Here is a 25,695-nt window from a genome sequence, read left to right as displayed (position 1 = left end):
AACAACTGCACTAAGGAGCCCGCACAGCTCTGTGTTGACATCGTGTGTTTTTATTCTTGCTGAGAAGATTGACGGTGCCTTGTTCTTAAAGCTGTCCGCAGAATCAACAGCACACAATCTGCTGAAGTGCCTGGAGACTGTGCCAGGAACGCACACCATCCCAGCAGGTATTTGTGGATTAAGCAATAGTAGTGTTATATATAATAAAAAATAGAGTCAGATGGATTCAGAGGTTCTACTTTCCTGTCCCCTGGAGCACTAGGTTTCTAGGCAGGTTTTCTGTCTCGGGAGCGACAGAAACAGAGCTAAGTCTTCATTTGTAAGTCAGCTAGTGAAACTGCGTGTGTGTGTGTGTGTGTGTGTGTGTGTGTGTGTGTATACGGTCTGCGCTGATTAACCAGGAGGTGACTTCTGAGAACTTCCTTGGGTGAGGTCATTGTGCGAAGTATAATTGCCCTGACCCCGAGTGGCATGGGTCAGTTACCCTGCATGGCCCCTTGGTGCAATCGACAGACAAAATAAACACCGGTACATGAAACGGCTTAGCGCTGATTCAGGGTTTCAGACGACACATCTTGTGGGATTCTAGGTTCTTGTTCCTGGCACAAGAAATTGGGCAGTGAAACCTAACTGCAGCAGAAACAGAGACAGTCTGCTAAGAAAAGGTTCCCTTCCCAAGGAGGAAGCAATCTGGAGCAAGGAGACTGTTTAGTAGTTCAGACAACCCCACTGCACACGTGGGCTTTTTGCACACCGTGTTATACGGAGCTCAGCTTGAACCTTCCTGTGCCATGAGTCTCATTAGCATTTTTATCTCCACCCAGGGTGAGCATTGTGCCATCATAGCCGTCCACAACTCCCCTGCAGTCAGGAACTGTGCTAAGAGCAGTCACTGGGTGCTTTCCTGCCCTTTCTCTTCTTGTTCTCCCAGCTGTACCCTGGGAAGTGGGCAGAAGCTCCCTGTCCACCAATAAAGAAATTAGGTGAGTTGCAAGGTCGGCTTTCAAATCTTTGTACAAGGGTGGCTGCGATAGCTCGATGGGAGGACAGTTTAGCCTCCTGGATCTAGTACTGAGAAACCCGAGGCCTCCTCCGGAGAGACGGAAAGACAGGGGAGCAGTCTTCCAAGCCACAACACACACATATCTGGAGGTTTTCTAGGAAATAAAGATGTACCAAGGAATCTAGCTATAAAGTTCACCAACTGTAATCAGCAAGAGGTACTTGCATTTCTCGTTTAAATGTGGGAAAACTGGAAGCCATAATTGTCTACCTGGAGGTAATAAATCAGAATGGCTGGCAGCTCAGGCCCAGAATGAACCAGTACCCTCTGTCTGGAGGCCACTGCGACATCCCAGCATCCTTCTCCAGACCGGCACCAGCACTTAGGCCCACAGATGCGCAGTCTGCAGTTGCTTGTTTAGACAACCCACTCACACATCACTACCAAGGCGGGCCCCGAGTGCCAAGAGCGGCATCTGAATGAGCAATGTGAAGTGGCCATTTCATTCCCTGAAGAGACCGAGAAGTCAAGCTATTTGAGTGACAGGTATGGAAAGTGGTGCTTTGAAGACATGCCCTGTCACCCTGTAGGTGATGTGTCTGCTAGGACGGGCATCCTTAAAGGCATTGCGAAGGAGGAGACTGGTCGTGGAAGGCGGTCTGCTCAGAAGCGAGCCTCATGGTTTGGGTTTGATTCCTGGAACCCGGAAAAGTGAAAGGAAGGAACTGATTCCACGGATTTGGCCTGTGACCTCCACATGCACACTTCGGAATATCATGCCCATGTGTATGTGCACACACATGATGAGAATAAACAAAATAAGGCTTTAAAAAGTGAGTGAGGTCCAGTGATTTGACTCAGAGGGTAAAGGCACCTGCCACTAGATGAATTTTATCCCCGAAGTCCACACAGTGGACAGAGAGAACCGACCCCACACAGTGGACGGAGAGAACCGACCCACACGTTGTTCTCTGACCTAGATGATTTTTATCCCTGAAGCCCACACGGTGGACGGAGAGAACCGACCCACACGTTGTCCTCTGACCTTCACACTTATGCTGTGTGGTACATTTGCAGACCTATAAATAAATAAATTAGCTTAAATTCTTCTTGAAATAAATGGATGCTTCAAATAGGCAGAGCTGTATAAATTAGGATAAAGCACGGGTGAGAAAGTCTGGGCCCTATTTTCTTCACTTCCTCCTCTGATGACCGTCCACCCCATTCGGTGGCCTGGGGAGTCATCTGTGGTTGGAGAAGGCAAACAGGTTGACCTAGAGTCTAAATGGAGATGTATATCTTGAGGCTAGAGGAAGCCAGTGTGAAAATGATGCGTTTGCGGAGAGACACGGGACATCTGTCTGAGGGCTGCTGAGGGGGATTGGGAGCCATGGGAAATACGTTTGGCTGCAGTGGTTCTGGTGCACTGTTTGTCGACAGGACGAGAGAAGCGAATCGGTATGCCTGCCAGGAGCATCTGGGTTGCCCATTCTCTTGACTGTAGGGAGGGAAAGCAAGATTGAAAGGGTCTTATAAAAGGAAGAAGAAAACAAGCATGGGCTCCTTGCACTTTAGGAGACATTCAACAAGGTTCTATGGCAGGAGTCCACAAAGAGCTCTTAAGTTCTTTCATTCTGAATGAACCGAATGAACACTGAGCTCAGCAGCAAGCCACTATCGTCACCCTCATCGCCATCATTATCTTCATAATCATGCGATTTCTAATAATATTAACTAGCTAGTGGTTTATAGTAAGGAAGACATTTTTGAAGATTTTCCACAGGCCGCTGTAGGAATGGATGCTGGATAAACATGTGGATGGGCTGATTTATGGGGCTGGAGGATTGACGGCTGCAAAAGTGGACGCCACAGAGGATGACCTGGTCCATCCGTGTCCCTGCGCTTTTGTGTCTCACCCAGGGGTTTCCTGGTCCTGCTCAGCAGCAGGACCTGGACCATGCCATCACGCCACCTTCCTGGGTTCTGTCTGTGTCTTTCTGCCATCAGCCCTCAGCTAGCAATCATCTTGTCCTTTCTCTCTGAGGAGAATCCTTGTCTAGGAGTCAAAACTCTGGGATCCGCTCTCAGCTCTGCCGTTTCCCTACTACCTTTGTTCCCCCCAGTTCTCCCTTTCCTCACCCAGAGCAGAGTGGAAAGAGCTTTTCCTACCTCCCTAGGTCTATGTGAGGCTCAACTACAATCAACTTTTAAAAAGGAGTGAGAAACGTTCACACACTCAACTCAGAAATATCCGAAAGACAGCACACACAGGCCTCACGAGGGAGCCCAGCAGACCAGGAGCTGCTGTCACTGCCTCCAGGGTGACACTGACCTCGCAATCTCCTGGACCCCTCTTCCAGGTTCCCAAACCCCAGGGTACACTGGTTCCTGGATGGGACCCAGGATTTCCATAGCACGTTGGTGCTGAGCCAACCGCATGACCATGCCCAATGTGTGTTCTTTTCCACCAGCCAACTCTCTGTCTCGCACCCTTGCCTGCCTCTGTCTCATTTGAGTTAGCTGTTTCCTCAAAGAATATTCAATGTTTTGCTAATGATCCAGAGTCATACTCAGAAAGATAACTCAGTGGCTCCAAGAGAGAAAACATCATTCATCATAAAGACCAGTATCAGGGGCTGGGGAGAAGATTCGGCAGTTAAGAGCAGCTTGCTCTCCTTCCAGAGGACTTGAGTTTGGTTCTCAGCACCCACGTCATACAGCTTACAATCTCCTGAACCCCCAGCTTCAGGGGGATCTACTGCTTCTGGCCTCCTTGGGCACCTGCAGTCATGTGCACAGATCCCTACAGAGGCACACAGGTACCACACAGACACATAGTTAATAAAAATAAATATGTTAAGGTGTTAATGTGGACTGCATTAAGGATGTTAACACTTTTTAAAAAGACAAGTGTTAGGTGAGTTTGTGGAGTGTCATCTAGTTCTGTCTTGGCTGCTTTCTTTGTCTGTTCCCTGATCTATGGCCCTCTCTTTTGGATACTGTATTCTGAGGGCTGGGGAGATGGCCTGGACTCCCTACCCAGTAGGATGAGCCCAGTGTCAGTGCGGTTCCACCTGTCTTTGTGAATTCTTCCTAGTGCACATGGAAGTTCCAACGTCCCCAGACACCCTCTGGGGACTAGACAGAGTTCCCATGCCCTGACCGTCTAACAGAAATCTACAATCACAACCCTGAGCAATCAAAGCCAAGCGCTCAGCAGGCAGAGCCACCCCCTTTTCTGTTCTTTTGAAAAAGTATTTACATAACTTGATTGCTGTTTATTATAACAAAAAAAATTGTTTGTAGAATCCATTCAGCAATGTAGGAACTGAAATCCACCGCTCAGGAAGATGGCATCGTAGATAAAATATATCTGATGCTCGGTGTATGGCACAAGAAAAGTCCCTGCTGGCCATCTGGTTCTTGCTGGAGTCATCTGTGTTCGTTTCTCAGAAAGCAAAGAATCCACCTGACATTTCAATAAATATTAAATTGAAGTAAAATAGCTTTCATGGACTAGATATCCAAGAGTAGTTCTGATGAACGACTCCCAGGATCAAGTATGGCCGCCTTTAGTCCAATGAGACGATGTCAGGGATGTTACTTCCACTGCTGGCTATGACCCCTGTGTCGCTCCTACTGCTGGATGAGCTATCGCGAGTACTGCTTTCATGGGGGCTGGTGGAGGTGACGGACGTGCTGCTTGCTGTTAAGGGTGAGGTGAGACTATCCAAAAACAGCACTGTGGATCGAGGAATAAGGGATAGAAAATCCAAACCTGGCCAATCTGATGGCATGCTTGGCACTGGCGTGTGGTGGGATGGCACTGAGTAGCCTGTTAATGAAGGCGGAACGGCAGCAGGATCAGCCGAAGCCACACTGGGCGTCCTTACAGAAGACGGCTGATGCCCGAAAACCCTTCGGTTGACCGCTTGTGTTGCTGACATAAAGATGCATTTCCTTTTGGCGGGAGGGTCTTCCTCTTCATCAGAAGAGCTCTATTGTTAGATCAATAACATCTATCTTCTTGCATCACTGGATATAGCCATTGGGCGAGGTTTCCTAGAGACACTTGAACTTTCCATTTTGGTACAGGGCTGGCTGGTTATTTTCATAGCTTCTTTCTTGGGTCTCATTGGACTCCAAGAACCATCTTCTTGGAACTTGATCTCATCTGCATCAGAATGGTCACTGAGAATTTCCACAAAAAGCCCATCTAAGATCAGACTTTCACAAGCAGGCTTTTTGTCACAAACAGGACAAAGCAGGTAGGCTTCTTCTCATTCATTTGAAGATAAAGGGCAGCATCAAACAAAACACCGCAGACATGTACAAGTCCCTGCACGGCATGGGGTGGTCAGCCTCACTTTTCCTAAAGGACACATCAAGGACTCTAGAAGACGAGTTGTAGCAATTTCACTATCAGGATCTGCAGTTAGCTTCTCTTTAATGAACGCTCTGGAATGATCAGGATTTCTAATCCCTTTCATTTTTAATCTCTGTAATAACACAGTTGATGTACCTGTCATACAAGATATACAGACGTGGGGTAATTCTTTCAGATGCCCCCCTTTTCTGTTCTTAGTTTAATGGCCCGAGGAGCCCAGAGTGGCTTGATGTCATGAAACCTCTGCATCCCTCAGTGCAAGTTTTCTTCCCTTGGTCTCCAAGACTCCAGACATCAGCACAAAGCCTGAGCTGTTAGGTGCAGGAGGAACTGTTCCCACTCCCTTTCTCTATGCGCAGCCCAAGGACTTCATTTCCTGGGAACACCAATACACACTGGTAGCTAGTTCCAGCTGTCTTCTGCATCCCACTAGACAGGGCCCAGCATCTTCAGCACTGTCTCCTGACCACTGTCCTGACTAGCTCTGCACTCAGCTGCTCCTCTCACTGTGGTGTCTGAACTCCTCCTTCTTGTAAGATTCCAAGATGGGCCTGGAGTGCACATCTGTAATCCTAGAAGAGGCAGGTAGATTGCTAGCTAGGGACCAGCCTGGGATACATGAGATCAAGCAATCTTTGTGCACTGTAAATATATACTACCCTCCTTGGTTAATAAAGAGCTGACTGGCCTATAGCCAGACAGAAAGAGATTGGGCAGGAAAGCCAGAATAGGAGGATGCTGGGAAGAAGAAGGGCAGAATCTTGGGAGTCACCAACCAGATGAAGAAGAAGCAGGATGCATACAAAATGAGGTAACAAGCCATGAGTCACACGGCAGCAAGTAAAGGAATAGAAATGGGTTAATTTAAAACTTAAGAGTTTGTTAGTAACAAGCCTAAGCTATTAGCCAAGCATTTATAATTAATAATAAGTCTCTGTGTTGTTATTTGGGAACTGGCTGGCAGGACAGAATTGTCCGCCTATAAGATCCTTTTGAAAAAGAAAGGAAGGAAGGAAAAGAGAGAAGGAAGGACAAAGGTCTGATGAGCCTAGGTAAAATAGCAGGCTATGAAGAGTATCCTTTAATGAGGATTAACATTTAGAAAACCTTGCTGAGCAATAAAATACTCTGCAAGTTCATGCACTCAGACTATAGCTTAGGATATGACACAATTAGCATCAGTGGGAAGGAATCAGCACCTGTAGGCCTGCAGGGACTGGGGTAAGAAATAACATCTCTGGGCCAGTGAGAGCCAATGTCTCAGAGCAACCACCCTGGCAGGAGCTGTGGCCCAGGACAGGGATGTAACTGCCAGAGGTGCAGGCAAGAGGAGAGGAATCTGTAAGAAATCCTCTAGCCTTCTTCTGTGGCCACCCTTTGGCCTCTAGCCAGTGCCTCTATAGCTTCAAAGGAAACCAGATGGCACAGAGCCTTGGGATGCTTCCAGGGACTTGCCCCCAGATCCCTGGGTGGGAAAAGAAAGGCTGATGGGAGGCTTGAGGTGGGCAGGGACCATACGAAGAAAGACTAACCCAGGCAAAAGGAATCCAAAGAGTCATCTTGAAGTCCAATGCAGAAAACTGAAGGGTTTAGGGACCTGAACCCTGTGCTTATTTCTTTCTGTGGAAGGTCCATTAGAATAGACACGAATGTCTATAAAAACAAAGACCCGAAGGGTCTCCTGGCCCCACTCCCTGGGACAGACACCTCTCGAGTGGCATCCATGATTCTCAGGCTCCTGAAAACTACTGGCAGTGAGTGGCCTACCAGTCTCCTAAATGCTCATCATGTGTGAGAAATAAATTTTGTAAATAATTAACTCTTTAGGTTAGCAACTTGTCAAGATGGAAAGAGCTGAAACCCCAGGGTCAGAGAGTTCTGTGCTTCCTGGTGTTCATGCTGTGAGGTCCTTCACACACACACACACACACACACACACACACACACACACACACACACACACCTGTGTGTGAGAGTGTAGAAGTGTGTCGAACACTTGGAAGTCACTTGGACATCAGGTGAAGAAAGTCACGGTGGTTTCTGCCTTGTTCTCCACTGGCTCATTCTGCAGACTGCCACTGCCATGTGATAAGAAAAAGACGTAATTGGTGAAGACACCAAGCTTCCAGATCAGGCTAGCAAGAATGAAGTTTCTCCCTGAGCCACTTCCTGAGCCATATGAGCTTAGGACTAAGCCCCCTAGGTACACTCAAGCCTTTAGATGCCTGCAATCCCTCCTGACACCAGAGCTCTAGCCTCATGGGGGCACAGCGAACTAGAACACCCATCTAAAACACACCTCAGTTTCTGCCTTAAAGAACATGGGCTGCTGGCTTTAAGCCACTGTGTTTACAATAGTAACACGAGTTCAGGGGTTTTGTTTTGTTTTGGAGACAGGGTTTCTCTGTGAAGCCCTGACTGCCCTAGAAATCACTCTGTAGACCAGGATGGCCTCGAACTCAAAGAGATCCGCTTGCTTCTGCCTCCCCAATGCTGGGGTTGGTTATAGGCGTGCATCACCACTGCCCAGCTGAGCTCAGGGCTTTAATGTTTTTTTCAAAGTTCCAAAGTTTCCAACCTGGGTCTTGAAGGACGAGGCTCACCTGGAGAGAAAGGGAAGGGCGCAGCCTGTAGAGCCCTGGAGGCCACAGCTCAGCTTTGGACTCCTCGAAATAACAGGAGAGAGAGCTATGTAAAGAAGATGCTTAGGAAACAGAAATGGAACTGAAGGAGCACAGTATGGGATATTGTTTATGTCGTCTAAGATGTTGGGACTCTGTACTATAGGCAATGAAGAACCAACCTGTGACCAATAACTACAATGGACCAAAACCATGACCAATTTTTGATTTTTATATATTTTTATCAATTTCTTGAGAATTTCATATATGTATACAATGTATATTTTGATTATATTCGCCCAAAGGTAGATTTTATTGCATAAGATGTAAAAAAAAAAACTGTGCAGGGTGGTACACATCTCTGGTATTAGCACTTGGGGTTTGAAGGCAGGAGGACCGGGAGTTCATGATCATCCATGGCTACATAGTGAGTTCAAAACTAGCCTGGACAACATGAGACTGTCTCATTTTTTTCCCTTTACTTAAAAGGAACAAAAAAATATAAGATCATGGAGGTGGACACCCACCAGAGGCCACTGTGTTAGTAAGAGATGCTGAGAGAGTGGATCTGGGCACAGATGATACGACTGAGAAGGAGAGAACAGATAGAGTCAAACTGGCAGAAAACAAAATAAAGTCCACGTTCAACAAACACAAAGAAGCAGAGAGATGGCTATGGGACAAGGGATTTGCTGACATTTTATTATCAAGACAGAGGACAAACCCTGGAATTAATACATCAAAAGAATCCACTTCTTGCCTTTTCTGCACAGGGAGAAAAATCTAAATTCTCCTCTCTTAAGTCTGCAAGCATAAAAGACTTTTGAGGATGCTCTGAGACCTGGGATCTGTTGAGACCAGGAGGAAGGGAAAGACCACCACTCCAGGGAGCAGGTAAAAACTGCCTTTGGGGTTCCATCAGCAGATGGGGCTCAGGACTGGGAGTGGAAGGTTCTTTCAACTCTCTGGACTCCAGCAGGATACTGGAGAGGAAGCCTCGTCTGTCACAGCGTAACTTCACAGAGTCCTCTTTGCTGAAAGACTTTGATGTGGTCTCAGGTTCCTTTGTCTAAACCTCCGGAAGCAGCCGGCTGCCTGAAGAGGTCAATGCAGGCTCAGGTTTTATTGGCCTCATCTTGGCCTTGATCATGACCCCAAGCTCTGCTTTTGTTTCTAAAAGTCACGTGTGGAGAGACCTCCTTCACTGAGTCAAAATGGACAAAGAGTCAGAAATGTGTCAAAAACTTAGAGGAAGAACATGTGTATGCATGTGTATGACTGTGTGTGTGTGTGTGTGTGTGCATGCGCGTGCGCGTGCGCACACACCACCAAAATAGCCCACTGGATAAAGGCACTTACTGACAACCTCATTACCTAAATTTAATCCTCAAGACCTATCTGGTAGAGAGAGAAAACCTGATTCCTGAAAGTTGCCTCTAACTAGCACACACTTTCCCTGTGGGCATACACATATGTGTGCACATGTGTACATACAAATAAAAGTAAGAAAACATTTACACACACAAGTAAGAAAATGGTTTTGCTTGTTTGTTTGTTTCTATTGGTTTTTGTTTTTCCAGACAGGGTTTCTCTGTAGCTTTGAAGCCTGTCCTGGAACTCGCTCTGTAGACCAGACTGGCCTCCACCTCACAGAAATCTGCCTGCCTCTGCCTCCCAAGTGCTGGAATTGAAGGTGTGTGTCACCACTGCCTGGCTAAGAAAATGTTTTTTAAAGGGCTGGAGAGGTAACTCAGTGGTTAAAAGTATATACTGCTCCTGAAGAGGACCTGAGTTTGATTCCAAAAAACCCATGTCAGGTGACTCACAACCACCTGTAACTCCAACCCCAGAGGCTCTAACAAATTCAAATGCCTCTGAGGGCACCTGCATGTAGTTGTATTTCATATGTATTTTAATAAATAATGCTTGCTTGAAGATCAGAGAGTAAAACAGCCCCACTAGTCAGCCTTACAGACTGGGTAATGGTAACATACACCTTTAATCCCAGTAGCCACACTGGTTTGTCAAAGAAACTGGATGGTACATGCCTTTAATCCCAGTGGTGCATGCCTTTAATCCCAGCTCTAGAGAAGATTATAAAATGGGGTGAAACATCTCTCAGACACAATCTTATTCTGAGATTCCAGGAGGCAAGATCACCATTTCGAACTGAGGTCAAGGTAAGAGACAGTGGCTGGCTGTTTTGCTTTTCAGATCTTCAGGTTGAACCCCAATTTCTCTCTGTGTATTTTTATTAATCATGTTTCATTTGGCACCCAACTTGGGGCACGAATTTATGAAAAGGCCATTTGCCTGATGCTTCTTTTTAGCCACTGGAACAGGTCAGAACTGAACCCAAACCTAGCCACCTGGGTACTGTGGCATAATGCTCTTGTACCCTATAAGATTTGTCACTCATATTGGTTTAATAAACACTGATTGGACAGTAGCCAGGCAGGAAGTATAGGTGAGGCAACCAGAGTAGGAGAATCTAGGAAGAGAAAGCCTCAGTCTTCAGTTGCCACCCAGACACAGAGAAAGCAAGATGAAAATGCTACACTGAAAAAAAATATCAAGCCACATGGCTAAACATAGATAAGAATTATGGGTTGATTTAAGTTGTAAGAGCTAGCTAATAATAAGCCTGAGCTAATGGGCCAAACCGTTTATAATTTTAATAAAAGCCTCTGTGCGTTTCTTTGGGACTTAACAGCTATGGAACTGGGTGGGATAGAAACTCTGTTTACAGTGGATTGATAGAAACAGGTTGATTTGGAATGTAAGAGCCAGCTGGAAATGTGCCTCAGCCATTGGCCAAGTAGTGTGGTTTCTGTGAGATTATTTGGGTCTGGGTGGCCGGGAAACAAAAGCAATCTCCATTTACACCTGCACTCACACACACACACACACACACACACACACACACACACACGCACACGCACACACACACACAAATTTAAAAAATAATAGAAATATGTTTTGATGCCCATGGGCTCACAGGGGCTTTGACTGAAAAAAGCATGGACCCCTCATTGGGTAATTGGAAGCAGAATGAAAGTCTGGTGTCTGCAGACATTCGATGTCAATCCACTTAACCTTGATAGATGACACACAGATAAGTCATTGTCCTAAACTTGCCATCACCTTAGATTCTAGGAATAGCAAAAACTTCACAAGACCAACCCATTGCCCCAGAAGACAATTATTCATGATGGCGAGGCTGTATTCTGGAGCAGAAGTGATGACCTCTTGGGAAGTGCATTGTCCTCTCAATCAGTGATTTCTTTGGATCACTTTACAGAACCAGGTACACTGGCTGGGGAGGAAATGGAGAACAAGAAAGGGCTGGGATACAGGGAGTAGGCAAAAATCAAACTCAAAGGATCTCAAGGCCACACACCCTAATATAGAATCTAAGTTAGTCAGTTCAATTGGAATTTGCAATCATTGTGATAGAGGGCCGTTGTCATTTCCATAGACTTAATCCAGCCAGGTTACTGGACTGAGTTCCTGGGGTTAGAGAAAGTCCATTGGGCACTTTGCTAATGTTCCTAGGGAAAAGAAGGGTCAGGACCGGCTATATTCTGGAAAACACAACCCAATGTCAGTGCTGGACAAACCTGAGTTCTGTTCTGTTTCTTATCTCATGAGTACCATACTGGGAAGGGAAGACAAAAATGAAAGACAGAAGGAAAAGTGTAGTGTAATGTAGTCCACCCCTTGGTGGACTAAAGATTGCACTCACCAGTGCGACAGTGTCTAGCACACATGGATCACCTGACTTCAACGATCAGTGTGCAGGGTTAGAAAGATGATTATCTATAAAGTGCTTGCCACACAAGCACAAAAAACCAGGGTGTGTGCTTGTAATCCCAATGCTGGGGCTGTGGAGAAATGAAGATCCCTGGGTCTTGCTAGCCAGATAGTCTGGCCAAACAGGAGAGTTCTGGGTTCAATGAAAGACCTTTCTTTGAGAAACAAAGTGGAGAGCAATAGAGGAAGACATCAAACATCACCCTCTGTCCTCTACAGGCATACACAGTATGCACACATGCATACCTATAGACAACCACATACACATGTAACACACATGCATGCCCACGCACATATGCACACTTAGGTGATAAGTGAGAAGCTTTAACTGAACCAGAGAGGAGAAGTAGAAATCGTATTCCTTCCAAACTTCCAGATCTGTCATAGCAGCTAATCATAATTTGTGATGGTTTTGAAGCTTCCTGTTCACTGTTCCAGTAGACTGGGCACTCTCTGTGTGAGCCAGGCCGGCAATCAATGTGTTGGCACATGGCGCAAAGCTCAGCATAGAGAAAATGACCGAATAAGAGTTAACACTGCCTTGGACCAGGGTGGGGGCCAGGGTGCAAGTGAGACAGTCAAGTCCTCGGTATGTTTGGAGGGCAAAGTCAGAAGGATTCCTTATTGAGCTGAGGATACAAGATGGGAGAGTAGGTAACTCAAGGGTCCTGGCGTAAGAGCCTAGAAGGTAAACTTCATCGGAGATGGAGGAAACCGGAGGCAGACAAGAGGTTCCCCTTTGTACTGGAGCATTCTGGCCATCCAAGTCAAGAGGCTGAGTAAGAACTGAAATTTGAGAACAAGGTTTATTTATAGTAAAGATAAAGAATTGGAGCAGGGTTGTGGTGGTCCACGCCTTTCATCCCAGCACTTGGGAGGTGGATGCAGGTGGATCTCTGTGAGTTTAAGGCCAGACTGGTTTACAAGAGCTAGTTCCAGGACAGGCTCCAAAGATGCACAAAGAAAGCCCGTCTCTAAAAACCAAAAAAAAAAAAAAAAAAGAAAGAAAAGAAAAGAAAAGAAAAAAACACACAAAAACAAACAAATAAACAAAAAAGATAAAGAACTGGGCATCCTTGTCATAAAGATGCTGTGGAAGAGCCTTGTAACTGTGAGCTTTCACCAAGAAATGTGTGTGAAGTGGTCCGAAGTCTGAGCCCTGAAATATTACAATACCAAAAATCTTGGGAGAGGTAGAGACCTCAGCAAACAAAAACAATTAACAGTAACCAAAGCTACAGTCAGAAGAAAAATGTAAGGAAAGACAGGGATGGCCAGCAGGCCAGGAGGAAAAAATAATCACAGGAAGAGGGGTGCTCAAGAGTGTCAACTGAGGAGTGGGAGCTACCCAGTGGATTCAGCAGATGGAGCCCCGTGGTGGCCACAGTGAGACTTCGTGTAGGTTATCAGCTTGGGCAGGCGAGTCTGAGAGAGGAGGAAAGGCTGGGCCCTGGAGACTGGAAGTCTACTCACTGTGAGAATTCACTAAGAAGAGGCAACAAGATGAGCATGGTAGCCAGAGGGAAAGCAGTGGAAAGTCCCAGGTTTGTCGCTACGGTGAACTATCAGCAGGCTGGAGTACTGCCTCTGCTGCTTGGAGAAGCTATGGCTAGACGTTCCTAACCTCAGTGGGTCTTCCCCTTTCTAGGTCTGACTCCTAAGCTGTCTCAGGATGGGGATCACATATCTTTCCTTGACTTTCATTATACTCCTATCTAGTAAACATGGAAAGCTTATCAGCTACTTGAATGGCTGTACGTCTGAGCCAAGAGTCAACTCTGAGCCTCTTTTGCCTCAGAAGATTGAGTAAGAAGAGATACAACCAGCATATCAAAAGGGTCTGGTAACTGATTGGTATCCAATATCACTTTCAATAAATCCAACTAGCCCAGTGCCTTCATGTTATAGATAATGTTTCTAAAGTTCAGAAAACACTTTGCTCAAAGTTGCACAGCTAGTGATAATAGTCTCTTGAATTTATCTTTAATTTCTTACATAGGGCCGGAAAACCCCACTAGAGTATCTAGGTGACATAGACTTAGGTCTATATATCCAAGCTTCTGCAGATTGAGGTGACAGCAAGCTTAAACATTCAGAACTGATAGCAGCTGTAAAATCTCTCTGTGACCTTCCTCCATGGCCAGCGTAGTCTGTCCTGGGTTACTTGTCAGCCCGGCCACTCCATGCCTTGCACTATGCCCCACATCCTTCTCAGTTTGTTCTCTTCCTTTACCTGACTTCCGTCTCTAATGTTTTGCTATTCTTCTCATCTTCAAGTCTAGGGATCAAGCTAGGCCTTATGCTTTTTTTCATTTATGGTTAATTGTTCTGTAAGCCCAGGTGGCCGACTCTTCTTGTTCCGACCACAGGTGACCATCTCAGCACAGGCCCAGCACAAATTTCTAACAGCATTAATGGACATGCTTGTGAGCCGGGTACACACCTCTGTCATTGTCCTTGCAAGAGATGAACAGCCTGCCCTTTCCTGGATGAATGAAGCCTGTTTACATTGCCAACACTTATCTGGGGAGTACTGTATGCAGCAATTCCTTTAATAAGACAGTAAATCTTTAGCATGGTTTATAGCCGTCTTTCATCCAAAGACCTCAAAGAAATTTTACTCACACCGTCATTATTAATCATCCAGCTTGCCCAGGGAGGCAAGCCGTGAGTGTTTCAAAGAGAGAAACTGAGGTTCCAGCAAGGTTTATGTGACTTCTCAGGGTCATGAACAGGGTCAGAAGAAAGAGCTGGGCACGGAGCCCAAATTCCTTTCTATCGGGCCAAGAACCCAGCCCTCCCCTCAAAGTCCTCTGAACACTCCCTCCTGGTAGAAAACATGATTTGTTACCTTGATCTATTAAGCAGGAATGAACTCCAAACTCTTCTTCAATGACACCGGGAAAGCAACGTTTATTTTTGAAGTTCCTTCAAGTCATAAAAAGCTTGATTCACTGTGTTAAATACTAACATTGAACTGAGCAGATAGCTTTGTAGTCCTAATGATACCCTGGATTTAAATGATGCCTTTGCAACGCAGTTCACAGGCTTCTGAAGACCTTTGGTCTCTTTCTGACTTCAAGTATCTCATTCTTTTCCTCCTCTCATGTCTTCTTCACGTCCCCCTTTTTTGCCTAGCCCCTACTCCTGCTAATCACGTCTACCTATGCCCCCAATGCTCAGGATAAAAGGAGCTCTTTGGGGGTGGACACAGGAAAGCCTCCCAGGGTCCTGGAGCAGGCGGTGCAATGAGACTCCACAGGAATCCTCCGACAGATGCATGGGACTAACTTTTGCTTGCAAGGACAAGTAGCAGACAGGAATTAGTGCCTTGGCTGTTGTTTGCCGACCTCTGATGTAGGGTGTTTGGATAAGAGAATGCTCAGGTTGTATTACTACTGGCTGCATTTGACAAGGAATTACAGTCAACATCTAAGTTTGGAAAGTATTGAAGGGTTTGCAAGAAGAAATGAAAGAGAGGAACTTGAACTTTCGGTCTCTACCTTCTCCTGAACTCTAAGTGGCCTATAAATACTGTGGTGCTCCTTACGCCCACTCGGATGTAGGAACAAGGGAGGGATGTTTTTGGAAAGCAGGACATGGGGCACGGGGCTCAGTGTCTAACAAAGATGAGGTAAAAGCAGGCAGGTGTGTGGAGAACAGAAGAGAAGTGTTCCTAGTATCCTCAGGGAAACGGGATGTGAGCATGACTGTAGAAAACAGAACGTGGGGTCGGGAGACAGCAGTGAGACCAAGGAAGGAGATCACATAGACACGGGCTGGAGGGAAGATCAAATGGGCTGTTGTAATAATCTTGACGATGCTCACTTTTTAGCATAGGATAAATTGAGTAAACGGGGACATATTCTCATACTCTGATCCATGGTTTCCTTTTTTTTTCCTTTCTCTCACTCTTTCTTTCTGAGATAGAATCTCATGTAGCCAAGACTGGCCTCAAACTATGTAAACAAGGATGATCTTGAACTTCTGACCCTCCTGCCTCCATTTCTCAAGTGCTGAGACTTTAGGTTTGTAGCATTGAGCCTGGCTTCTGCAGTGCTGGGGATCAAATCTCAGGCCTTGTGCATGCTAGAGCAATACATTCCCAGCCAGTTACTTACATGTTCCAAAGAATTATCATAGTTAGCAGGCTGAGAAAAAAACAGGGGCAGGCTTGGTGGTGCACACTTTTAATCCCAGCACTCGGGAGGCAGAGGCAGGTAGATTTCTGTGAACTCACTGCAATCAGTGCTACAAAGCTTCTCAAAAAACAAACAAAAAAGTGTGTGTGTGGGGGGGGGGGTGTTTAATAAGACCAGTCAAGAGTCTTTCCAGTAATTCACATACCAGTTCATTCATTCAATCAATCAGTCACTTACTCACTGCACAAACATCTGGCTCCACTCAAGAAGGCATCGTGGCTAGTGTTTCTCACTCATAAGATTATCCTAAAGGATAATCAAATGATAGTGCTGGATACACTGCCGGATCCCATGAAAACACAGTTAACATAGAATGACATGACATGATATTGGAAACCATTAGTATGTATTCTATTGTCTGGGTGTGGTGGTACACAACTCTAATCCCAGCACTCCAGAGGCAACAGGATCAGAAGTTCAAAGTCATCCCCTGCTACAAAGCATGTTTGAGGCCAGTCTGTGATATATGAAATCCTGTCTAGAGGAGGGAAGTTTCACTATTAACTTTGAGAACAGTATCTTTATTCTTAGGACTTTAACACTGAAGTTTAAAAAAAATATGGGACAGAACAATAGAAAAGCGTACCTACAAAATTTATCTTCAAGGGTTCAGAAAAATATACTACAAACATATATACATACATGCACGCGTGCGTGCGTGCGTGCGTGTGTGTGTGTGTGTGTGTAGGTATGTGTAGGGTAAAAGGGCCAGTGAAAGAAACCCACCCTGGTTCTGAGACCTGAGCCAGTAAAAGAAACACTTTATCCCTGAGCCCAGAACCAGAGAAACATGTTCTGACTCAGAAACCAGTGCCAAAAAAACACACTTTGTCCCTAGAATTAGTGTCAGTGAAAGAAATTTGCCCTGGTCCCAAAATTAGAGCCAAAAAGCTTAAAAAGGCCAGCGAAAGAAACAAAGTTTGGCTCTGAAATCAGCCATCTCTGCCCCAGACCAACTAAATTAACCAGTCCCTGAGCAGGGAAAAATTTACCAATCCCTCTTCTCCCTGGGAAAACCCCGCCCCTAAAAAGCCCTATATAAGCCCTGTGCCTCTTCAGTTAGCTGCACATCTTCCACCCTGGTAGAGGTGGCCACTCTCCTGGACTCTTCCCTCCCAATAAATCTCTTGAACGAGGTTTGGGTGGAGCATCGCCTAGTTGTTACAACTTCACTGGAGAAGTCAGAAGCGCACTTTCACCTGAGAAACCTTCCCCTAGCAAAGCAGAGTTGCTACACTCCTGAGGGAGACTAGCTGTAACAACTGTGCTGGGAAGCCCTATCCTCCCAGAGCAGAGCTGTTAAACTGGGGAGACCTTTCCCGAGAGTAAGGCTGTAAGCTGCTATGCTTACTGTGGCCTGTACTATGCCTGGGCTCCCGACTGTCAGACCATTCTTCCACCGGAGCTGTGGCACTCAGCATTTCCTGGCTCCCGATGGCCAGGATCCCTTTCCATCTGAATTGTGACACTTACAGTATGTCCATGTATAAAGAGATTATGTAGGGGTGTGTGTGTGTGTGTGTGTGTGTGTGTGTGTGTGTGTGCGTGTGTGTGTGTGTTTATATGTGTGTGTTTGAGAGTACATTAAGGCAAGCACTAACACTGACCAGAGCGTCTGGAAAGGGCTGCTGAGGTCAGACACATGCCTTTTAAAAGCTTCTCTATTATGTTTGAAAAACTTTCAATGATTTTACTCAGGCATAGAGGTTTGTGCCTGTCATGAGGACCTGAGAGGCTGGAGTAGCAGTATTGGTCAGTTCAAGGCTACCCTGAGCTGCAGAGTGAGGCCAGTCTGGGCTACAGAGAGAGAAGTAGACCAAAGTCAAATTGAAAGTTGAAAACAAAAACAACCCAGCTGGTTCTGCTGTAGCCCCCTGCGTAGGAAGAGGAGGGACATTCTACTTCCAAGGCTACCCCAATATTCAAAGGACAGGAAGGAGGTTGAGAGCCTTCTCAGTTTCCAGCCAGAAGCCAGAAAGGCATCCCTTGTCCCTGCTGCCATGGAGCAAGAAATCTTGGAATGTAACAACTACCAGCTACCACCAGCTCAACACATGGAAGGCTCAACATAACCAGGGCCAGGAACCGCAGCCTTGCTGGTCCCAATTCTGAGTTTTATAACATCTTAATTCCTTCTGTGAGCTGAGCATAGAGACAGAGAGAGGGTGCAAGCATGCAGTTGGTATCGGCTGTACTCTACAAATTCTAGTTCAGATGCCATGGTCCCAAGTGTTGAAATTCCCAAAGACCAAAGTCCCAAAAGCCCCTATCACCAAAGTCACAAATTCAAGAGATCAAAATTCTCAGGCATACAAGGGCACAATTCCTGTGGCAGGGAGGGGATGGAGAAAGACGGAGAAAGGAAGAAGTTAGGGGAAAAAAAGAACGAACGGTTATGAAAAGCACAGGGAAAAGCTATGTGACAGAGTAGGGCGCAATCTTCTGCTTCAAATGTGTCATCTGCACATCACTCATTGGCCTGCACCTGTGAGAAATCGTTGTTGGTCTTTGAAATTTTGCCCTGAAAGAGTTAAAATTTCTACTTGACTGAAAAATGGGGAGGAAGGGGGAAGTCCTTGTGGGAGGAATTTTTAGCCCCTGGAATTTTTAGCGCGAGATCAGCAGGAGATTGTTGGAAAGGGAGGGCTGGGGACAGTTCTGGGGCCTGCAGGTGTTCTTTTCCATGCCAGCCAGTGAAGGATGCCACCCCCTTTCTTAGCCCCCAGCAGGCAGACACACCAGCCAGGACTTGCTGGAGCCCAAGTCCCAGGAGTCAGCTTGCAAATGACTTTGCACAGCATCATTCCTGGTTGGATGACATCAGAGAAGAGATGGAGGAGCTGAAGCTGGGGCTGCAGGTGGAGGACCCGCCAGAGTGCCACCACGTGAAGGTACAAGAACCACCTGTGACAGCCCCAACAATCCATCTGGGACCCGCAGCTTCTCTTCTGTTGCTATCTCAACAGCAGACTAAAGTAAAAGCTGGGGAACTGTACCCCATCTCCAGCATCAACTGCAATTACTGCCCTTTCTTTTTTATAATCTGTCTGTCTGTCTGTGTCTGAGACCGGGTCTCTGGTAGCTTTGAACTCACTGTGTACCAAGGACAACCTTGAACTTCCGCCTCTCCTGCCATCACTTCCAGAGTGCTGGGATTACAGGCATGTGCTGCTATCCTTGGTCTATGCACTGCTGGGGATCCAACCTGCATATGCTAGGGAGCCCTCTACCAACTGAACTACATTCCCAGCTCTTGATTTCTCTTTCAATAAATATTTCCTGAAGTCCTCTACCTGGAGCAGCCCAACGCTGCCCTCCAGGAAGGCTGTAGCCATTAAGTATTCAAGACAGCAATGTGCTCAGATATCAGTTCTTAATGATGGTTTAAGAAAACACACGGTCCTCTTGGATGATATGTCAGGTGTGACCCGAGAGCCCTAAAAGGGGGTCAGCAATAAGGCGCTGAGGATGTTAAGGAGGCTGGTGGCATGGGAGAGCTGACAAGGGGCTACAGGCATGCCAGCCAGTTACCAAAGACTCTCAGGTAGTCAGCTCCAAGTTTAAAGGAATGTTTATGGAACAAGAACTTAGGAAATATTTATAAAAGGAAGATAAAATTGGAGGTGGGAGGGCATGTCTCCATCAAAGCAAGGAGCAGAAGAAAAGGACTTCAAATTTCCACTTGAGATGGGCAGAGAGCTGAGGAAAGGGGAGGGCACGGAATGCCACTTGAACGGCTTTGGAGCTTCAAAGAAGGTGTAAGGAGGCAGGACAAAGGCTAGGAAAGAAAGAACAGGAAGAGAAGAGTCAGGGGTCAAGTCTCAAGTTGCCCCTCTCCACTGCAGAGAACAGCAGGCTCTTCTCAAGGGCAATCCAGTCCCGCTTTGACTCCCTGTGCCCCTGTGGACTTAACCTCCTCTGGCTCCAAAGTCTGCCCCAGGCCACCCACCGACAGAGATGCAGTGTGAGGGGAAATGAGCCTATAAGACCCAACCCATTGCTTTCTTTCCCTATCTCCCTCCAGATCTGAAAATCAGGCCTCCATCCCTAGAATCCTAGCACTTGGGAGATTTTCTTTGTTCTCTGCATAAATCCCTTTCTGCCTTTTTGTCTCAGATCCATTGACAGTGATCTACATTTTCATATTTTAATCAGATTTGCTCTTATCAATTTTCATAGCCAGTCTTGTTCCAGAAAGGATTGGAGGCAACTTCTAAAGTTGCAGGTGGTGACTGCTTTGATAAACCCAGCTCCCCACCCACCCTACCCCGTCCCAAACACCTGCACCCACAAACATGGAGAGGTGCTATTCTGGTTGAAGTGTAAGATTGGTGACACACCCCCTTTGAAACCCAGCTCCAAGCTAGAGACTACACGTGGGCACTTAGCGCCCTAAACTAGTACACACTATTAGGGTGTCTTGGCCACAGATATCCTTGAGGGTGCCATTGGTGAGCTATGTTTCAGAGCTATTTGCAATGTTCTAGTCTCCTCCAGCGTGACCCTCACAATACTGGGGTGTGGATTCTGAGTTCAGGCCACACACACCAGTCTTCCCTTTCTTAGGAGTGGAGCAAAGAGTTGCAGGCCTGCTTTGGAAGAAGGTGTACTGGAGGAGCAGGGTGTCCCTCCTCCAGACCCTGCAATGCTCACACCTCCTCAGCCCCTTTCTGGCCAAATTTGCACCTCTGCCCACAGGGGAAGGAGCCTAAAGGTGCTAACTGATCAGAACTGGCTAAAACCGAACTCTTTGGTTAAAAGCCCTCTTGGCCACTGCCCAGCTGAGCAGGGGTGGGTTTAGCTTTGTCCTTAGGGATCTTCTGAGAGAGTCCCACTCTTGGGAACTCCCATATTGTGGGAGACTCACAAGTGCTCCCCCTCCCATATTCACAGAGACCTCACTTGTTTGGGTTCACCCTTAGATCTGCTAATGGCCAAAAAACCCATATGTAGTTCACCCTGCGAGTGAGCAGGGCTTCTCTCTGCCCGGGACCCAGGCAAGATCTGCTCTGTCAGCCCAGGGGATGACTAAAGGGCTCTTTGCTCACTTTTGTGTGCATTGCTCCTGAGTTTACAGTGGCTGCCTTTCTTCTGAAAACATCTGGAGGGTTTAGGAAAAAGCAAGGCATGAGATAAAGTATAGGGCCCAGCCATGACAAGCTCAATAGAGGTCTAGTCTCAGTAGTTTACCCTGGTTCCAAGAAAGACCACAAACTGAGACTACCCAGGTACCACCCAGGAACAGACCATCCAAAGGAAATTTCTAACATTTCAACCATTGTAGATAGGGTCACCTGCCAGTACATACTTATCGCTTTTCACCAGGACACCCCTAGAAAAATGTCAGCCAATCAAGGGTCTTAGACCTTAGAAATCCCTCACCCCACATTTGCTACTACAAAAATCCAACCTCAGCTGAGCTCGGGGCTCTCTGATCATTCCAATACGTTGGACACACAGAGAGTCTGAGTTTGCAGACTTGTGTAGAATAAAGGCTCTTTGCTTTTACATATGGGACTCGGTCTCCTTTTTGGTTTTGGGGGGACTTCACGGATCTGGGCATAACAGAAGCAGAACCTCTGATCAAGCAGAAGATGCGCCGTCCAAACAAAGAGCTGACTGAGCACAGAGAGGGACCTAACCTAAGAGAGTGCCCATCTGCCATCTCTGTACAGCACCTCCACCCTTTGCATATTCACAAAACAACAGGACAAACATCACCAACATTTTATGGTGCTGGAGAGAACGGTTCCTGGGGAGAAGTGACCGAACTTCTCACCTCGAATAGGACACCAACAAAAGAACAAAGTGAGCATTCCACCCAAGTCCAACGTAGCCAGCCAGTGCCTTACGGAGCAAAGGTGAGAGGTTCCTTAGAGGAGCCTGAGTGATCCCAAAGCCACCACACCACCAGAAAGTTTCACCCCTGCATGAGTGATGACTTCCATACTCATGCATACTCTCTCATCTCCGGACACCCTGAGACCACAGGCTGCTAGGACCAAATTTACATACAGCTGGAGGGGGTGTAAGAAGGAGTGGCTGGAGTCTCAGGTGAGAGTCTGACAGAACCTCAACAGGTATTGCAGAAAGGCAAAGGAGCGTGAGTGCCATGCTGAGACGACACACAGGAACACTCTGAGGTTTGTCTCTCTCCTCTGTTCAGCTCTGTTTGGACAGAGACCATTTCGTCTGGTTCAGAGACACCTTGATGGTCTCCTGTGGTTCATCAAAAGCTGCTCTGAGGACAGTGATGGCTGCCATGCTCGCACAGCTCCTCTGAGGATGGTAATGGCTGTTGGGCCCAGAGGGGGTCAGGCTTAAGTCCAGGTTAGGTGACTCCACTCCTCCTTCATGTACAGCCCTCGCTGTCAGACACACAGCCTTGGTTTGTATCCAACAACCACTAAGGCAAAGCAAAATCTATCTGAGTCTTAAGCCTGGCTCCTCAGCTGGGTGACAATCATGAACTCAGCAATAACACAAGTCCTGTCTCTTAAATGGACTCTGCTTGTCAAACTGATGAGTTCTATCTAATATGGGTATTGTTATGGTTTAAATAAAATGGCGCTGTATCCCAAGTAGCAGCAGCAGGCAATGGGCCACAAGTGGCAGTGGATCCCAGGCTGGGAGCCACGGTGGGTGAGAGGTGGATAGGCACACCATGCAGAGTGAGGTTGGCTATTTATTTAGTGGGATATGGAAGGGAAGGGGAAAGGGGAGAGGCAGAGAAAGAGGAGGGAGGGAGGGAGTGAAGGAGGGAGGGAAGGAAGGAGGGAGGAAGGGAAGGAAGGAGGGAGGAAAGGAAGGAAGGAGGGAGGAAAGGAAGGAGGGAGGGAGGAAGGGAGGGAGGGAGGGAGGGAGGAAGGGAAGGAAGGAGGGAGGGAGGGAAGAGGAGCCACAGCAGCAGCTACCTCTTCAGGAGAGAGATGGAAAGGAAGGAAGCTCAGGCTAGAAGCAGAAAAAAGACTGGCTTGCCTCAGCTACTGGAGGGGGGAGTGGGCTGGGATTGTCTCATAAAGGGACAGTGTAGAAATTAGCTCGATTCAGGAAAATAACCAGGCTAGCTAAAGGATAAAGCAATTATATTTTTATTTATTATAAGGGGGAAACTCATAAAACAGGAACAAGAAGCCCAAGCTCAGCTGTGCCCCACGGGAATCACAGAGAGAGAAAGCACCTGGGTCATGCACCAAGTTTACTCCTGGTCCCAGAAAGCCTGCCTTAACTTGGATTCACCTCTTAAAGATAATTGGCTAACAAAGTTTTCCCATCACGACAGAACAGACCATTACATTCCCATATTTTTTATAACAAAAAGGCGGGACGTTAGGTACAACAAGTTAAAGGAATTGGGGTGGTGGATTCTCAAGACTGCTTCCTGCTTATTTGTGGGCATTGTCTTAGGAGGGACCTGAGAAGGCTGGGTGCTGGTCACATCCTGACATAGCTGATCTCTTTGTTCTTGTCCAGTATTTGTGGTGTGGAAATGTCTGGTGTCTCTTACACCTGTTTAAGGTATTGGCAGAACAGAGAACAAAGTTAAGTTTAGGGGGAAAAAATTTAGGACCAGGGAATTGATAGGGGTGTATCGGACCTGTTTAAGGTGGGTCCTTCAATTCAGCTCCCTGGAACTCACAAGAATTTTTTGGATTTGTGAAAACATAAGTTTTAAGCAGTAGCATATTTATATCAGAATGACTGTGGCAGACATTTTTTTTGCACAAAAAAGTATTTTTAAGACTATGGAAGGCAGCATGAGAGAGAAATTTAATAGTGTGCACTTGTCCTCACATCTTTATAACTTACAGGTACACACCTTAATAACTGGTATTTGTATTTTACTGAAATTTGTTTGGTGAGGTTGTCCTTTTAAATTGTCCTGTTAAACTGCAACAGAGATCTTTGAGAAGGATAAAATTTTTCTTGAGTTAGTGATAAAAAAAGTGACAGAGAACTTACTTGATTGGTACCTAGAGCTACTCCTTAGGGTCCTTCATGGCCAATGAGGGTTGTATTTGCCTTTTGCTATTTAACACAGGGCCTGCTAGGTTCCAGAAGGTCCTGTAGGCTAAGTAATCTGTAGCAAGACAAGCCAACCTTGACTTGAGCAGCTAGGCTGTCGATTCTGGTGAGTCTGTCCACTGTTTGGAGATCTTCAGTTTAGATAAAAGGCAGTTTTTCCCCAGTGGTCAGCCCTTGACAGTTGAAACAAACTGCTGATGGACGTTATTCTGTGCCCATTTGTCTTCTGTCTTCTTTGGAGGAAATCGAGTGCTGCTCCTAGCAGCCAGCCTGACTCTTTTTGTTATGAAAAGATTTTAACAATTAAATATTTAGATGCCAGATTCCCCAGATCTCTGAGCAATTGAGGGCTGTTTATCAGGTATAGATGAGTTATAATTACAGTATAGAATCTCCCTGGAGAGCTGAGTCCAAGCGTGACTGTACTGGCTTTCAACTTAACAGGTAAAGCAGGGTTGGATTAAGAGACTTAACAGTACATATCAATTTAAACTATGAGATTTATTGCTTTGTAGTCTGGAATGAGATGCAATAAACAGACAATTATAGCATTTGACAGTAAACATAGGTGCATTTAAGTTACATGTATATACACACAAACATACACACACACACAAAGTGAACAGGAATTGGGTGAAGTGGATGCTCTTTGTGCAAAAACATGCCACTGCACAAAACACACACAACAGAGTCAGCAAGAGGAATTTAGAGACAAAAACATAAGTAAACTGGGGACCAGGCAGGGTAGACTTCAGTAAAGATAGCAGGACTTAGTCATCTGATCTGGCCATCAGTTAAGATGGCAGTGAAGTCACATGACCTCAGTTAAGGTGGTGGAAGGTCACCTGACCTCAGTCAAAATGGCAGTGATCACATGTTGTATGCTAAAGCCACATTTTTTTGAGCTGTGGGAGTTTGAAATATAAAAAGAGACACGTGATCTGCCCTTTTGCTGAGCCACTCTGGCAAGAAGCAAAGGCTGGAATGGAAAACAGCTTCCTTGTGGATCTGACTACTCTTGTCAGTTTCCGCAGGACCCGCGATAGCTGTGACAGGGATAGTTTGAGGAAAAGCAGAGCCAATGGGATACCGGCAGAGCATTCACAGGCAAGTGGCTAATAATTTGAGGGTTTATACCATACCTGAAAACATGAAAATAGCACAGAACCTATAGAAGGGTGTCTCCTCTCTACACACAGGGTGTTAATGAAACAGCGTCACTACAAAGCCTATAGGAAAACATCTTTTCTCTACAGGCGGAGTGTGGATAAAGCCCGACTTCCCCTGAGTCCAGGCAACTCAGAAGCCAGAGGCTAGAGGCCACTCTGAGTGATTGCTCATGACAGGGGTTTGGGGGGAGGGACTACTTACGAGTGGTCCAAAAGAAAAGAAAAATCCGAGGGACCCCAGGCCCCAAATTGAATGCACTACACAGTGTATGCAGTGCTAGCGTAGGAGGACCAACCCAGTTAGTCCAGTCACGTTTTTAGCTATGGGAAGCAATCAGAGATGAATGTCAGCAAAGGGCTCAACCGTAACTGTTAAGGCCATGGTTGGCGGCATTTCCCCTATTTCTAGGAACACCAGAAGATTTCCGGGAGCTCAACAGTCAATTCCTCGAGTTTGGAGAAACGGTTAAGCTGA

The 25,695-nt window shown here is 46.4% G+C and overlaps 1 pseudogene; it reads right to left on the bottom strand.

Moving 5' to 3' along the window:
* Positions 1–4,575: 4,575 nt before the first annotated feature.
* Positions 4,576–25,695, bottom strand: part of LOC142851320 (E3 SUMO-protein ligase PIAS2-like) — a 37,724-nt pseudogene continuing 16,604 nt past the window's right edge.

Source organism: Microtus pennsylvanicus, chromosome 5 (assembly GCF_037038515.1).
Source record: "Microtus pennsylvanicus isolate mMicPen1 chromosome 5, mMicPen1.hap1, whole genome shotgun sequence".
Lineage (NCBI taxonomy): Eukaryota > Metazoa > Chordata > Mammalia > Rodentia > Cricetidae > Microtus > Microtus pennsylvanicus.
The sequence above is the reverse complement of the archived record's forward strand: the minus strand, read 5'-3'. Positions and strand labels throughout refer to the sequence as shown.